Source organism: Delphinus delphis, chromosome 9 (assembly GCF_949987515.2).
Source record: "Delphinus delphis chromosome 9, mDelDel1.2, whole genome shotgun sequence".
Classification (NCBI taxonomy): domain Eukaryota; kingdom Metazoa; phylum Chordata; class Mammalia; order Artiodactyla; family Delphinidae; genus Delphinus; species Delphinus delphis.
The window spans coordinates 1,003,350-1,021,215 of NC_082691.1; positions in this window are offsets into that span (position 1 = coordinate 1,003,350).

Here is a 17,866-nt window from a genome sequence, read left to right on the forward strand (position 1 = left end):
ATATGATGAGATTACAGTTGAAAACTTCCCTGACATGTGAAAGGAAATAATCAAGTCCAGGAAGCACAAAGAGTCCCATACAGGATAAATTCAAGGAGAAACATGTCAAGACACATATTAATCAAACTATCAAAAATTAAATACAAAGAAAAAATATAAAAATCAGCAAGGGAAAAGCAAGAAATGACATACAAGGGAATGTCCATAAGGTTAACAGCTGATCTTCCAGCAGAAACACTGCGAGGCAGAAGGGAGTGACAGACATATTTAAAGTGCTAAAAGGGAAAAACCTACAACCAAGATTCCTCTACCCAGCAAGGATCTCATTCAGATTCAACAGAGAAATTAAAAGATTTACAGACAAGCAAATTTAAGAAAATTCAGCATTACCAAACCAGCTTTACAACAAATGCTAAAGGAACTTCTCTAGGCAGGAAACACAGGAAAAAGAAAAGACCTACAATAAGAAATCCAAAACAATTAAGAAAATGGTAACAGGAACATACATATCAATAATTACCTTAAATGTAAATGGATTAAATGCTCCAACCAAAAGACACAGACTGTCTGAATGGATACAAAAACAAGACCAATATATGTGCTGTCTATAAGAGACCCACTTCAGACCTAGGGACACATACAGACTGAAAGTGAGAGGATGGAAAAGATACACCATGCAAACAGAAATCAAAAAAAAAAGCTGGAGTAGCAATTCTCAAATCAGATAAAATAGACTTTAAAATAAAGACTATCAAGGGATCAATCCAAGAAGATGATATAACAACTGTAAATATTTATGCACCCAAAATAGGAGCACCTCAATACATAAGGCAAATGCTAACAGCCATAAAATGGGAAATCAACAGTAACACAGGAATAGTAGGGACTTTAACACCCCACTTTCACCAATGGACAGATCATCCAAAATGAAAATAAATAAGGAAACACAAGCTTTAAATAACAAATTAGACCAGACACACTTAATTGATATTTATAAGACATTCCAACCAAAAACAACAGAATACACTTTCCTCTGAAGTGCACATGGAATATTCTCCAGGATAGATCATATCTTGGGTCACAAATCAAGCCTTGGTAAATTTAAGAAAATTGAAATTGTATCAAGTATCTTTCCTTTTCACAACACTATGAGACTAGATATCAATTACAGGAAAAAAATTTGTAAAAATACAAATGCATGGAAGCTAAATTATATGCTACTAAATAACCAAGAAATCACTGAAGAAATCAAAGAGGAAATAAAAGAATACCTAGAGACAAATGACAATGAAAACATGATGACCAAAAACCTATGGGATGCAACAAAATCAATTCTAAGAGGGAAGTTTATAACAATACAATCATACCTTAAGAAACAAGAAAAATCCAAACAACCTAACCTTACACCTAAAGCAATTAGAGAAAGAGGAAAAAAAAAAAAAACACCCAAAATAGCAGAAGGAAATAAATCATAAAGATCAGATAAGAAAGAAATGAAAAAGAAATGAAGGAAACAATAGCAAAGATCAATAAAACTAGAAGCTGGTTCTTTGAGAAGATAAACAAAATTGATAAACTATTAGCCAGACTCATTAGGAAAAAAAGGGAGAAGACTCAAATCTACAGAATTAGAAAGGAAAAAGGAAAAATAACAACTGACACTGCAGAAACACAAAGGATCATGAGAGACTACTACAAGCAACTCTATGCCAATAAAATGGACAACCTGGAAGAAATGGACAAAATTCTTAGAAAAGTACAACCTTCCAAGACTGAACCAGGAAGATATAGAAAATATAAACAGACGAATCACAAACTCTGAAATTGAAACTGTGATTTAAAATCCTCCAACAAACAAAAGCCCAGGACCAGATGGCTTCACAGGTGAATTCTATCAAACATTTAGAGAAGAGCTAACACATATCCCTCTCAAACGTTTCCAAAATATAGCAGAGGGAGGAACACTCCCAAACTCATTCTACGAGGCCACCATCAGCCTGCTACCAAAACGAGAAAAGATGTCACAAAAAAACAAAACTACATGCCAATATCACTGATGAACATAGATGCAAAAATACTAAACAAACTTCTAGCAAACAGAACCCAACAGCACATTAAAAGGGTCATGCAACATGATCAAATGGGGCTTATCCCAGGAATGCAAGGATTCTTCAATATATGCAAATCACTCAATGTGATGCATCATATTAACAAATTGAAGCATAAAAGCCATATGATAATCTCAATAGATGCAGAAAAAGCTTTTGACAAAATTCAACACCCATTTATGATAAAAACTTTCCAGACAGTGGCCATAGAGGAAACCTACCTCAACATAATAAAGACCGTATATGACAAACCCACAGCCAACATCATCCTCAATGGTGAAAAACTGAAACCATTTCCTCTAAGATCAGGAACAAGACAAGGTTGCCCACTCTCACCACTGTTATTCAACACAGTTTTGGAAGTTTTAGCCACAGCCATCAGAAAAGAAAAAGAAATAAAAGGAATCCAAATTGGAAAAGAAGAAGTAAAGCTGTCACTGTTTGCAGATGACATGATAGTATACATAGAGAACCTTAAAGATGCTACCAGAAAACTACTAGAGCTAATCAATAAATTTGGTAAAGTAGCAGACACAAAATTAATGCAAAGAAATCTCTTGCATTCCTATACACTAATGATGAAAAATCTGAAAGAGAAATTAAGGAAACACCCCCATTTACCATTGCAACAAAAAGAATAAAATACCTAGGAATAAGCCTACCTAAGGAGACAAAAGACCTGTTTGCAGAAAACTGTAAGACACTAATGAAAGAAATTAAAGATGATACAAACACATGGAGAGATAGACTGTGTTCTTGGATTGGAAGAAGAAACATTGTGAAAATGACTATACTACCCAAAATAATCTACAGATTCACTGCAATCCCTATGAAACTACCAATGGCATTTTTTACAGAAGTAGAAACAAAAATTTTACAATTTATATGGAAACACAAAAACCCTGAATAGCCAAAGCAATCTTGAGAAAGAAAAACAGAGCTGGAGGAATCAGGCTCCCTGACTTCAGACTATACTACAAAGCTACAGTAATCAAGACATTATGATACTGGAACAAAAACAGAAATATAGATCAATGGAACAGGATAGAAAGCCCAGAGATAAACCCATTCACATATGGTCACCTTATTTTTGATAAAGGAGGCAAGAATAGACAATGGAGAAAAGACAGCCTCTTCAATAAGTGGTGCTGGGAAAACTGGACAGCTACATGTAAAAGAATGAAATTAGAACACGTCTTAACACCATACACAAAAATAAACTCAAAATGGATTAAATACCTAAATGTAATTCCAGACACTGTAAAACTCTTAGAGGAAAGCATAGGCAGAACACTATGACATAAATCACAGCAAGATCCTTTTGGACCCACCTCCTAGAGAAATAGCAGTAGAAACAAATGGGACCCAAATGAAACTTAAGAGCTTTTGCACAGCAAAGGATACCATAAACAAGATGGAAAGACAATGCTCAGAATGGGAGAAAATATTTGCAAATGAAGCAACCGACAAAGGATTAATCTCCAAAATGTACAATCAGCCCATGCAGCTCTATGTCAGAAAAATAAACAACCCAATCCAAAAATGGGTAGAAGACCTAAATAGACATTTCGCCAAAGAAGATATACAGATTGCCAACAAACACATGAAAGGATGCTCAACATCACTACTCATCAGAGAAATGTAAATCAAAACCACAATGAGATATCACCTCACACTCGTCACGATGGCCATCATCAAAAAATCTACAAACAAATCCTAGAGAGGCTGTAGAGAAAAGGGAACCCTTTTGCACTGTTGGTGGGAATGTAAACTGATACAGCCACTATGGAGAACAGTATGGAGGTTCTTTAAAAAACTAAAAATGAAACTATCATATGACCCAGCAATCCCACTACTAGGCATATACCCTGAAAACCCATAATTTAGAAAAAGAGATGTACCACAGTGTTCATTGCAGCACCATTTACAATAGCCAGGATATGGCAGCAACCTAAATGTCCATCGACAGATGAATGGATAAAGAAGATGTGGCACATATATATAATGGAATATTACTCAGCCATAAAAAGAAATGAAATTGAGTTATTTGTAGTGAGATGGATCAACTAGAGTGTGTCATACAGAGTGGAGTAAGTCAGAAATAGAAAAACAAGTACCATATGCTAACACATATATATGGAATCAGAAAAAAAAAAATGGCTCTGATGAACCTAGGATCAGGACAGGAATAAAGATGCAGACATAGAGAATGGACTTGAGGACATGGTGGGGGGACGTTAAGCTGGGATTAAGTGAAAGAGTGGCCTTGACATATATACACTACCAAATGTAAAATAGATAGCTAGTGGGAAGCAGCTGCATAGCACAGGGAGATCAGCTCGGTGCTTTGTAACCACCTGGAGGGCTGGGATAGGGAGTTTGGGAGGGAGGTGCAAGAGGGAGGGGATATGGGGATATATGTATACATATAGCTGATTCACTTTGTTATACAGCAGAAACTAACACAACATTGTAAAGCAATTATACTCCAATAAAAGTGTAAAAAACATAAAATAAAATGAAATAAAAATTAACAAAAAAAAACCCTTTGAGAGGGACTAATGTTTTTACTGAAGTTTGAGTGCGTTGTTGAGGAGAGTGGGCTTTTCAGGGAGAAGAAACATTTTTCAATGATGTCTAAGTGTCTGAAAGAGCTTTCTGCACTAGAGAAGCTTGAAGAAATATACTGTGCTTGAAGAGGCAAGAAAGTACACAAGATAAAGGTGAAGAATTGGAAGGAACTAGAATATGCAAATCTCAGATTATGTGAGGAATATACTGGTGTACCAATTACAGATTGCTTAATATAATAACTGTTTTACATACTTAAAAATATCTGGTGTAGAGAATTAGAATTTTACACAGTATTATTCTTAGTTACCAAGACATAGTGTAACTCAACATTATTTGTCTAAGAAATTTATAAATAATAGATTGGCTGCAGTGCGTAGGAGGAGAATGTACCCAAAGGGAGCTCAGGTTTCTGATGTGTATAACTGGATAGGAAAAGCAGAGGAATGGTTGTAACAAAGAAATTAAGCATTTGATTCTGAAGAAAGAAAATGAAATGTGGTATAATATTTCATATAGAGAAAAACAGAAGAGGCTTGTGTGTTGATACAGTTATGGTCTACTGGAAAATTCCAAGTGAAGAAACTAAAATACAATAAAGTAATAATGATTATATTTTCTATGTATTTCTTTATAATAGCTCAGCAAACATTTTTCATAAAGGGCCAGAAAATAAATATTTTAGGTTTTGAAGCCATATGGTCTATCTCAACTCTAGAAATCTACCATTGTAGAATTGAAGTAGGCATAGTGTATAGGTAAAAGAATGAGACAAAACTCCACAGATGGATTGAAATTTAATTACGAAGTGTTATCTGGAACTATATTTCAATAAATTTGAAAACATAATAATAATTTATGTGTAAAATACCAATCTTGATTTTAAATTAACTAGCACACTTGAATAGATCAATCACCTTAGAAAAGAGATGCAGAAAAAGATTTTGCATCTTTTTTCAACATTCATTCATAATAAAACCTGTCAACAAAGTGTAGAAGGAACTTACCTCAACACAATAAATGTATATGAGAAGCCCACAGCTAATATAATAATTAATGGTGGAAAATGGAAAGCTTTTATTCTAAGATCCAGCACATGGCAAGGATGCCCACTCTTGCCAATTCTATTTAACATAGTACTGGAATTTCTAGCCAGAGAAAGTAGATCAGAAAAAGGAATAAAAATCATCCAAATAAGAAAGAAAAAATAAAATAATCTCTGCTTTCAGATAATACAGTCATATCTGTAGAAAAATCTAAGGATTCAATAAAAAACTCTGTTAGTATAATAAACAAATTCAGTAAATTGCAGGGTACAAAATCACTGTACAGAAATCAGTCACATTTTCCATTGTCAATAATACTGTATTGTATATTTAAAAGTTGCTAAGAGAGTAGATCTTAAAAGTTCTAATCACAAGAAAATAATTTTTTTAACTTTGTATGGTGATGAGCTTTCTGCAATATATACAAATATTGAATTATTACATTGTACACCTGAAACTAATATAGTGTTATATGTCTGTCATAACTGAAAAAAAATCAGTCACATTTCTACACATAAACAATAAACTGTTCAAACAGAAAATTAAGAAAAATTTCGCATTCACAGTAACAACCAAAAGGATAAAATACTTGAGGATAAACTTAACCAAAGAGGTGAGACACAGTCAAATGGAAAGATATCCAGTGTTTGTAGATTGGAAGAATTAATACTGTTGAAATGTACAGAGATCTACAGATTCAATGCAATCCCTATCAAAATCCCAATGATGCTCTTTGTAGAAATATAGAAAACAATACCAAAATTCAAATGGAACTACAAGAAACCCCAAATAGCCAAAGCAGTCTTGAGCAAGAAGTGTAAAGCTGGAAGAATCACACTTCCTGATTTCAAAATACATTACAAAGCTACAGTAATAAAAACAGTATGGGACTAGCATAAAAACAGACATGTAGAACAAAGGAACAGAGTAGAGAGGCCAGAAATAAATCCAGGTTACTAAGGACAACTGATCTTCAACAAAGCTGCCAAGAACCCACAATGAGGAAATGATAGTTTTCTTTAATAAGTAATGCTAATAAAACTGAATATTAACATTCTGGAGAATGAAATTGGACACTTATACCACATACAAAAATCAACTCAAAATAGATTAAAGTATTAAATGTAAACTTGAATCTATAAAATTACAATAATAAAACATAAGGAAAAAGCTTACTGAAATGGGTCTTGGCAATGAGTTTTGGGATATGACACCAAAAGCACAGGCAACTAAAGCAAAATAGACAAACAGGACTACATCAAACTAAAAAGCTTTGGCACAGCAAAAGAATCACCAGAATGAACTGGCAACCTAAGAATGGGAGAAAATATTGCAAATCTTATATGTGATAAGGAGCTAATATCCAAAATAGGTAAGGAACACATACAAATCAATAGGAAAAACACAGACCAATTTAGAAAATGGACCAAGGGCCTGAATAGAACTTTGTCAAAAGAAGACATCAGAATAGCCAAAAGTTACATTAAGTGCTGCTCAATGTCACTAATTAAGGAAATTCAAACTTAAACCTCAATGAGTTATTACCTCATACCTGTTAGAATGACTGTCATCAAAAAAGACAAAGAATAACACGTATTGGAAGGATATGGAGAAAAAGAACATTTGTCCACTGTATGTAGGAATGTAAATTCATATAGCAATTATGGAAAACAATAAGGAGTTTCCTCAAAAGACTAAAAATGGAAGTACCTTATGATCTAGCAATCCCACTTCTACAAACACAGCATATCCAAAAGAAATGAAATCAGTATCTCAAGAAGATCTGCACACCTATGTTCGTTGCAGTGTTATTCACAACAGCCAAATAAGGAAACAACCTAAATGCTCATCAATGGATGAATGGGTAAAGAAAATGTAGATATATATTAGATTATTCAGCCTTAAAAAGAGAATGAAATCCTGACACTTGTGACAACATTGAGGAACCTGAGGACATTATGCTAAATAAAATAATCCAGATTCAGAAAGACGAGTACTGTGTGATCTCACTTAATATGTGGAATCTAAAATAGTCATGGAACTCATGGAAACAGAGAGTATAATGGTGAGTTCCAGGAGGCAAGGTGGGAGGAGGAAAGGGGGAGATGTTGGTCAAGGGGTACATAGTTTTAGTCATGTAAGATGAATAATTTCTAATGAACAGCAGTGTGACTATAGTTAACAATATTGTATTGTATACTTGAAAGTTTCTGAGAGGGTAAATCTTAAGGGTTCATACCAGACGCACACACACAAAAGCAAATGATAACTACGCAAGGTGATAGATATGTTAATTAGCTTAAGTGTAGTGATTATTTCACAATGTTTACATATATCAAAACAAAGCTGTACACTTTAAATATAAATAATTTTTATTTGTCAATTATGCCTTAGTAAAGCTGGAAAAAATAACAGAAAAAGGAAATGAGGTAAAGATATTTGGACAGTTAATTTGTCTACAAACTTTATTTATTTTTTTTATTTGCTGTACGTGGGCCTCTCACTGTTGTGGTCTCTCCCTTTGCGGAGCACAGGCTCCGGACGCACAGGTTCAGCGGCCACGGCTCATGGGCCCAGCCGCTCCGCGGCATGTGGGATCTTCCCGGACCAGGGCATGAACCCGTGTCCCCTGCATCGTCAGGCAGACTCTCAACCACTGCGCCACCAGGGAAGCCCCGTCTACAAACTTTAAATGGTAAGTAACTTTAATGATATGGAACCCATTTCAGTCATGAAATAAAATGTAAAACTTTTTATTCATTTTGTAAAATAAAAATATAGCAACATAAAAAGATTAATGTTAAAGCCCAGTTCTATATCAAATGTAATTGATACGTTTATATATACAATATAAATAATATAATAAACAGTGTACTGAAAGCATAATATGTTATGATAAACTGGAATATATTGCAAGACTGAAAATTTAGCTCAGTGACAGTAATACTATCAATACATCTCATAAAATAAAACATTAATATTTTCTCTAATATCCAGGCAAATTTCTTGGTACCATTTGAAATTTGTTTTTATCCAATTTTATCCAATTTTATCCAATTTTAATAGCAAGCAACACTTTAGATAACTTTAGATAACACTTTAGATAACAGGTCTCTAAATCTTCAGCATGGAGAAACCAGGATTAAGACAGAAAGATTAAGGATTAAGACAGAGAGGAACCAGGATTAAGACAGAGGGGGATAGCATCCACATTATTGTGCAATATTATTATAAATTTTCAGTTACAACCAATAAGATAACATGAAATAATCTTTATAAATTTTAAAAATGAAGAGATAAAATATATCTTTTTGATGATGTATTTTTGTATCTACCAAAACTAAGAGACAAGTCAATTCTTAAAAATCTATTAAGGGGGGCTTCCCTTGTGGCGCAGTGGTTGAGGGTCCGCCTGCCGATGCAGGGGACACGGGTTCGTGCCCCGGTCCGGGAAGATCCCACATGCCGCGGAGCGGCTAGGCCCGTGAGCCATGGCCGCTGAGCCTGCGCGTCCGGAGCCTGTGCTCCACAACGGGAGAGGCCACAACAGTGAGAGGCCCACATACCGCAAAAAAAAAAAAAAAATCTATTAAGGGATCTAGGAAAATTGAAGGGATGTAAAATGTAATTTATAACTAGGTCTTTCCTATTAGAAGTAGTAATAGGATTTTTTAATAATCCATTCAACACAGTAGAAAAGCTATGATACTTTGGAATAAACTTAAGGGGAAAGTACCCAACTTTTATGAAGAAAGTAATACAGTTTTATTGAAGGACATAAAACAAGACCATAACAAAGGGAAGGAATGTACCATATTGTTTGATGGAAACATAACATGTCTATGAAATCGTCTATTTTTCCAAAATTATATTAAAATTCAATGTGATTCCAATTTGAAATCAATGTTTAGAGTTATGCTGTGACCTTTATGCCAATGTGAAAGTATTTCCTTGTTTGTTTGTTTACAAACTTGGAACTATTTATTGATTGTGAGGAGAAACTTATGTACAAACAAGGCATGAGGAGAAGGGGGAAACTGTCCAGTGCTGGCAAAGGTAGTGGGGGCTGGAGAGTGGGCCTGACAATACACCAAGAATCAAGAGAAGTTTTCTGAAAACTAGCTCAACTCCTAAACATGCTTCATGGGAACTAGGCTTCAGGACACAGTCCACGTGGAAGGGGACAGACAAAGTTGGTTCTAGAAGCCAAGAAGTTTAACTGCAGTGGAGTCCCTTCAGTGGAGTCTGATCCACTGTGGTAGGGACATAACCCCCTCCGAGATCTACTTTCAATCATAGATCCCTCTGTAATTTTATTACAAGGGGCCTCCAGTCTTTGAGCCCGGGATGTTGGCAGTGGGTCAGAGCACCTTAACTAGCCACCAAAATTATTCAGAGAATGGTTATGTGAGAATCCTCTAGATTTTAATGTGTAATATAGCTTAAAACAACTAACAAACCAAACTCAGAATCTACAGAGAAAATATCCAATCATAATGAGGATAAAGAAAGACAAAATCAGGAAAACCAAAGCTGAGAGCATTTCTGGCCAGTAGAATGCTATTAAAGGAAATACTAAAGGATGTTTTTCAGGCTGAAGGGGAACACCGCCCATTGGAACTCATGTATAGACGAAATGAAAACAGAAATTGCTGTTATTAAAAAAAAACCCAGCATTTTTCCTGCTCTTAATTTAGTTGAAGAACAACTATCTGTATTAAGCCAAAATAATTACAGTATATGGTATAACTGTCCCAGGCAATACAAAATAAATAAAGAGTGAGAAAAGAAATCAGTGAAATAAAAAAAAACTACTCAACATAAATACAATTAATAGAGACAAAAGTTGTTTTTCCTGAAAAAAGTTAATAAAATTGATAGACTCCTAACATGACTATTTAAGAAAAGGGAGAGACGGTGATCGTGATTACCAATATTAGGACGTAAAAGTATTTATTACCACAATCGTGAAGGATTGGAAGAAGAAGGCAGCCCAGGGCTTGTGTTGAACTGGAAATCAGAGTGGAGTTTGAGAAAAATCAAGTACTGACATTTCTGGTAAGACATTGATGGTGAAGTTATCCCTAGATTTGACAACATGGGGTTTGGTGGGGTCCTCCAAAGACCACTTTTAATAGAGCAAGTGGAGCGATGCCAAACTGTAGTTGATAGTTGAGTAGTGTTTAGGTGATCCTTTGAAAAAAAAATTATATGCAGATAGTTCCTTCAATAAGTTTGGCTGTGGAGTAGAAGAAAATACAGTCTACCTGGAAAGGAACATATAGTCAATATGAATCGTTTCCTTCTTTCTTTTTATAAATCTTTTTTATTTAAAAGTAAACTAATGTTTACACAACAGCAAGGAAATTGGCCAGCAGAACAAAAGAACATTAGTTCCCCTGCTCTGTAAAAGATATTTGGAGATAAATGACATCAGTTGTTTTTATTGTCTGAAAACCTTGCTGCAAAGAACCAATAATCTTGGTTAAATGTAAAAATATAATGTTATTTTTTTTGTGTTCACCTTCCTTTCAATAATAAGAAGACTCTTAAGGATTTATAATTGTAGCTTATTGAATGTCACATTCACAGTGGAACTGACGGCCAGTTAGTCAAGGATCGGAAGAGTTTTGGAAAAATGCTACACGTTTTATGTACAGAAATATCCTTGACTTTCTCTTGTTATAGGACTTGTCATTAGAAATAAGAAAACTGTAACTTGCAGCTAAGCCATGATAATATCTATTTACTCAGCCATAAGTAAATTATGTATAAAATATTAGACACACATAATTTGTATATATCACCACATATGATTTGTCTATATTTAGTAAACTCAGAAGGTATTTTGCTGTTTGTAACCCTATTATAGAAGATGTACTAGTTTTTAAACCAATGTAGTAATCCTTGGCTCTTAAAAATAAAAATAGTGAGTTGGGTATCTGGTTAGAAATGCAAGTTTTCTGAGAGTCAAAAGAAAAATACATCCAAATTATATTTACTAATACAATTATATCAGAGTAGACTGCAGGCAATCATTTTACTTGGTCTGGTGTGATATAATTTGAAATGTAATTTTTGTAAAGAAGCAGGAGATGCCACTTTTTACAGTGATATAATACCCAATGACAAGATTGTTGTCTGTAGTATAATGTACCCAATTAAGGGGGCCTGGGATTTGCTTGGGGGAAATGATTGGTTCTGTGTTTGAGGCAGGAAATGTATAAGGTGAATCTAACACATATTAAAACACCAGAAAAATTGGCTACTCGAAACTAATGGGGTCATGTCAAGAGGACCCAAGAGTCAGTCAGCTTGAATAGAATCTTTAAGCCAATGATAAGATAGTTAAAAAAAATTTTTTAATGACCTCACAGTTGATTAAAACTCTAAATGTAGAAAATGAGTTCATAGAGATAGTGATAAAAAGAAGAAAAAAGTAACATACCAAAATGATAAAATCATTAGAGTTTGCTTAAACATCAACTCATTACTCTCAAAACAGATAATGGTAAGGAAATACACATTTTACGATCTTTATGGTAGGAACTGTATTTTAGATAGTCAAATAGCTCTGAGGGTCACTGTTCTTAAAAATGCATTCTGTCTCAAAAATGGAGAAGAAATGATCAAATTTAAATAACTTTTTGCAATCTATATTGAAATAATGGATTTAGGCAACAGTCATGATGGCTGTTACCATTGTACTAAGGTGGAATGTTAACGGGAAGAATTATAAAGAAGGAGTTATGTCATGACTGGAATGCAGTAATCAATCTTAGTATCAGAAGCAGGTTACCATGAAGGTAATTAAGCTTCAGCTTCAGGTTCCCTTATTTGCATATGTCACTTCCAAGCTCTGGGAGGGGCCAGAACAGTGTATGATGTTTGAAGAAATTAGTTAGGTTTTATGAATTTTAATTTTTGTGTCTGTAATTTCTTTACTATTCTAACTAAACATTTATATTTGTCACTTTTTTTGTAATTCTGCAGCCTTTTTGTTAAAGAAGAGACTTCAAATTGTAAAAGCTTCAGGCCTTAACTAATCTAGACTTATTCCTGATTAGAATCACTAGTCCTGAGACAAACAAACATACTATGCTTCTCCATGTTATGCAATTGAATCACCCAAAATTATCTACACGGTATTCTTTTTTTTTTTAATAATTAATTATTTATTTATTTATTTTTGGCTGTGTTGAGTCTTCTTTTCTGTGCGAGGGCTTTCTCCAGTTGTGGCAAGCAGGGGCCTCTCTTCATCGCAGTGTGTGTGCCTCTCACTATCGTGGTCTCTCTTGTTGTGGAGCACAGGCTCCAGACGCACAGGCTCAGTAGTTGTGGCTCATGGGCCTAGTTGCTCCACAGCATGTGGGATCTTCCCAGACCAGGGTTCGAACCTGTGCCCCGTGCGTTGGCAGGCAGATTCTCAACCACTGTGCCACCAGGGAAGCCCTACACAGTATTCTTGACAAAATTTTTGAAGTTTAATATATTCAAACCTTTATATCTAACTAAAATATTGAGAAAATATGGAGAACAGGGAAAAAGTTAAGCTACCTCATAAGGAAGCAATCAATAAAATCCAAAATTTGGAGTGTACTATAGAATAATTGCCTACATTTCTTTAAAATTTTAATAGAATTGAAAAACAAAAAATTAAAATGGAGGATTTTGTGTGATTTTTTAAAATTCTGATGTGATCAAAAACTGTGAAAATACATTTTTTAGAAGGTAAAGGAAATTGATTATGAATTGAATATTATTACATAACATTAATAAATAATTAAATTTGTAACAAGTGCTAATGTGATTGTGTTTATGTAAGAAATATTTTTATTACTATTTTTGAGATTCATATTAACTTTAAAGTTGTTTGGTTTAAATAACAAATATTAGGGGATAGATTTAAAACATTTTTTTAAGCTAGATGATGAATTCATAAGATTTATTGACCTTTCTTCTTTTGTAAATATTTGAAAATTTTTATAATTTAAAAATATTTGTTAAATTTCCCCATAAACATTCTGTTTACTTACACCATGACTAAGTGGGATTTATTCCTGGAATGCAAGGGTGGTTCAGCATATGAAAATCAATCAGTGTAATATTGATACATCACATTAGCAGAAAAAACCAAACTAAACCAGAACAAAACACATGATCATGTCAATGGATTAAGAAATAGCATTTGACAAAATTTAACACATTTCATGATAAAAACACTCTAAAAATTAGGAATAGAAGGAAATCACCTCAACATAATAAAGGCCGTATATGAAAAACTCATAGTTAACTTCATACTCAATGATAAAAGATTGAAAACTTTTTCTCTTAACATCAAGAACAAAACAAGAATGTTCTTTTTCAACACTTATATTCAACATAGTCCTGGAAGTCAACCTGGGCAGTTAGACAAGAAAAAGAAAGTTAAACGTTCCAAATCGGAAAGGAAAAATTAATCTTATCTCTGTTCACAGATGACATGACATTATATGTAGAAAACCAAAACAATTACAACCCGAAAAAGAGAAAAAATGGAACTAATAAATGAACTCAGCAAAGTTATAGGATACAAAATCAGCAACGAAAATTAGTTGCATTTCTGTGTGCTAACGATGAACAATCAAAAAGGAAATTAAGAAAACCATTCAATTTACAATAGCGTCAAAAAGAATAAAATACTTAGGAATAAACTTAACCAAGTAGAAAAAATATTTACACTGAAATTAAAGAAACAAATTTTAAAAAGACACAAATAAATGGCGAGATGTCCCATATTCATTGATTGGGATATTCAATATTGTTAAAATGTCAACACTACCCAGAGTAAACTACAGATTCAATGCAATACCGATTAAAATCACAATTTTTTTTTTTTTTGCAGAAATAGAAAAACCCATCCTAATGTTAACATGGAATTTAAAGGGACCTCAAGTAGTCAACTGGTTTTTGACAAGGATGCCAAGACTATTGAATGGGGAAAGAAACATCTTTTCAACAAGTGGTTTTGGGAGAAGCAGATGATCTACATGCATTAAGAAAGGAAGTTATGCTGTCAACATATATATAAGTTAACTGAAAATGGATCAAAGACCTAAATGTAAAAGCTAAAACTATCAAACTCTTAGAAGAAAACATGGCAAAATTTCATGACATTGGATTTGATCATGTTTTATTGGATATGACACTGAAAGCTCAGGCAGCAAGAGAAAAAATAGATAAGTTGGACTTAGTGTTTCCTTTGTGAAATGAGAGAAATAATTAAAGGATGGCTCTGAGTATTTTAGAAGATAGTATGTGCATTGTACTTAACATGATACCTGGTATGTAAGATTCATTGAAATTCATGGTAGCTATTACTATTGCTAAAATGCAGGTGTGTTGAAGGGGGCAAAAAGATGAGCTTTTTTTTTCCATTTGGAGCAAATTTCTTAGATTTCACAACATGGATTAATTATTTTTAAACCAAACATTCCTTTAGATATGGGAAATTTCCCATGACTACTATTATAATAGTAATCACCCTAGAAAACTGATAACTTAATCTTAGCTGTTTATGTTCAGAAAAAAAAATTGAGAATATTTTGATGTGTTGTTTGTGGGGAGGTTTTTAGTAATTTCAGTTTTCTTGATACATTTGTATTCTCCATGTTTTATATGTGTTATTTTTGAAAAGTAAGAATGTAATTGGAGTGGCAGTTTACAGATAAGCAAGGAAAGGAGGCAGTTAAAATAAAAGTTTTTCAACAGTAAAAACTTTATAGTGGAAAAACTGGACAAACACTACCTCAGCCAGGTGGTCAAGGTCAACATCAACAGTGCTAAGTCATGTTCATAATATGTACCCTTGATATGACATGAAAGTGTCACTTTACTTCTATAGTTTTCCTTCCCCAAAATCCCAAACTCCAGTCTAATGAGAAAACATCAGTCAACTCTCAATTCAAGAACAGTCTACAAAATACCTGAACAGTTTTCAAATCTGTCAAGGTCTCCAAAATATACAAACAGCTCACATAGCTCAATATCAAAAAAGAAATAAAAAACAATCAAAAAATGGGCAGAAGACCTAAATAAAAATTTCTCCAAGGAAGACATACAGATGGCCAAAAAGTGCATGAAAAAATGTTCAACATTGCTAATTATCAGAGAAATGCAGATCAAAACTACAATGAGGTATCACCTCACACCAGTCAGGATGGCCATCATCAAAAATTCTACAAACAATAAATGCTGGAGAGGGTATGGAGAAAAAGGAACCATTCTACACTCTTGTTTGGAATGTAAATTGGTACAGCCACTATGGAGAAGAGTATGGAGGTTTCTTAAAAAACTAAAAATAGAGTTACCATATGAGCCTGCAATCCCACTCCTGGGCATATATCAAGAGAAAACTATAATTCAAAAAGAAACAAGCACCCCGATGTTCATTGTAGAACTATTTACAGTAATCAAGACATGGGAGCAATCTAATGTCCACTGACAGATGAATGGATAAAGAAGATATGGTATATATACAATGGAATATTACTCAGCCATAAAATGAATGAAATAACACCATTTGCAGCAACATGGATGGATTAAATATCATCATACTTAGTGAAGTAAGCCAGACAGAGAAGGACAGTTATCATATGATATTGCTTATATGTGGAATCTGAAAAACAAAGATACAATTGAGCTTAATTACAAATGAGAAATAGACCCATAGACATAGAAAACAAATTTATGGTTACCAAAGGGGAAAGGTGAGGAAGAGGAATAAATTAGGAGGTTGGGATTAACATATACATAGTTATATATTTTATATATAAAATAGATAACCAACAAAGACCTAGTGTATAGCACAGGGAACTATACTCAATATTTTGTAATAACCTATATGGCCAAAGAATCTGAAATATATATATATATAAACTTCAGTTTATGTATATATATAAACTGAATCACTGTTCTGTATACCTGAAACTAACATGACATTGTAAATCAACTACACTTCACTAAAATTTTTAAAAATTAAAAAATAAACTTTCAAGGTCATCAAAAGTCAATAAAAGTATGATAATTTGTCACAGCTAAGAGGAGCCTAAGGTGACATTACAACTAAATGTAATGTGGTATCCTCAGTGAGTTCCTGGAAGAGAGAAAAGGCATTAAGTAAAAATTAAGCAAATCTGAATAAAGTTTGGAACTTGTTAATAATTATTTAATAATTAACAATTTGGGTTCATTAATTGTGACAAGTGTACCATATTAATGTACGATGCTTTGATAGAGGCTACTGAATATGAACTATTTGGGAACTTTCTGTACCAGCTTCACAATTTTTCTGTAAATCTAAAACTGTTCTAAAAAATAAAGTTTACTAATAAATATATAATCAAAAAATTTTTTAATTCACATAGTTTGGATAGTTCAATGACAAAATGGTGGTGTTCAAAGAAGAAGTCTTGGAAATAAACACAAAATTAAAAGTCTACTTACAAAATGGATGGAACTATGCATGTATGTTTTCTTTGTAAAAATATCAAAATTTTGGAAATATTTACACAGTCAAAATAAAGGCAAAAGAAAATAAAAGTAAAAGCAGAAGATATTTAAGTCATATCAAATGGATACTCTTGTCTACACTTGGCCAAAATTTCGCATCAAAATTAGTATTTTTATCTTGTGATTTTCTAAATATGTAACAACTGGTAGAACTTAGAACCTGGCAAATGAGAGCAGACAATAGTAAACAGTGCTCATAACTATATAACACCTAAATATTAGAGTGGTATTTCTAAAACAGAATGTCAGCTCAGCCCAAATACAAAACGTTTAGATTGAGTACCTGAAGTCTTGCTATGTTACCCAATGGGAAGAAAATTATATTACAAAAACAGATACAATGCAAGTTTCCCAGACCAGATAATCTCAACAACTATAAAGCCCTAAATCTATACCAGCCATAAACCTGAAGGAAGGAAGGAAGGAGGGAGGGAGGGGCATTACAGCTCTTCCTGGCCTCACTGCCTCGCTTGCTGTCACTTGGGACTCCCCTTGCTCTTTGACTATGAAATTTGGTATATACATCTCCTCCTTTGGATAGCTTCCTATGCATCCTTCAAGACCTGCTCAAAAATCACTTTTGCCAAGAAG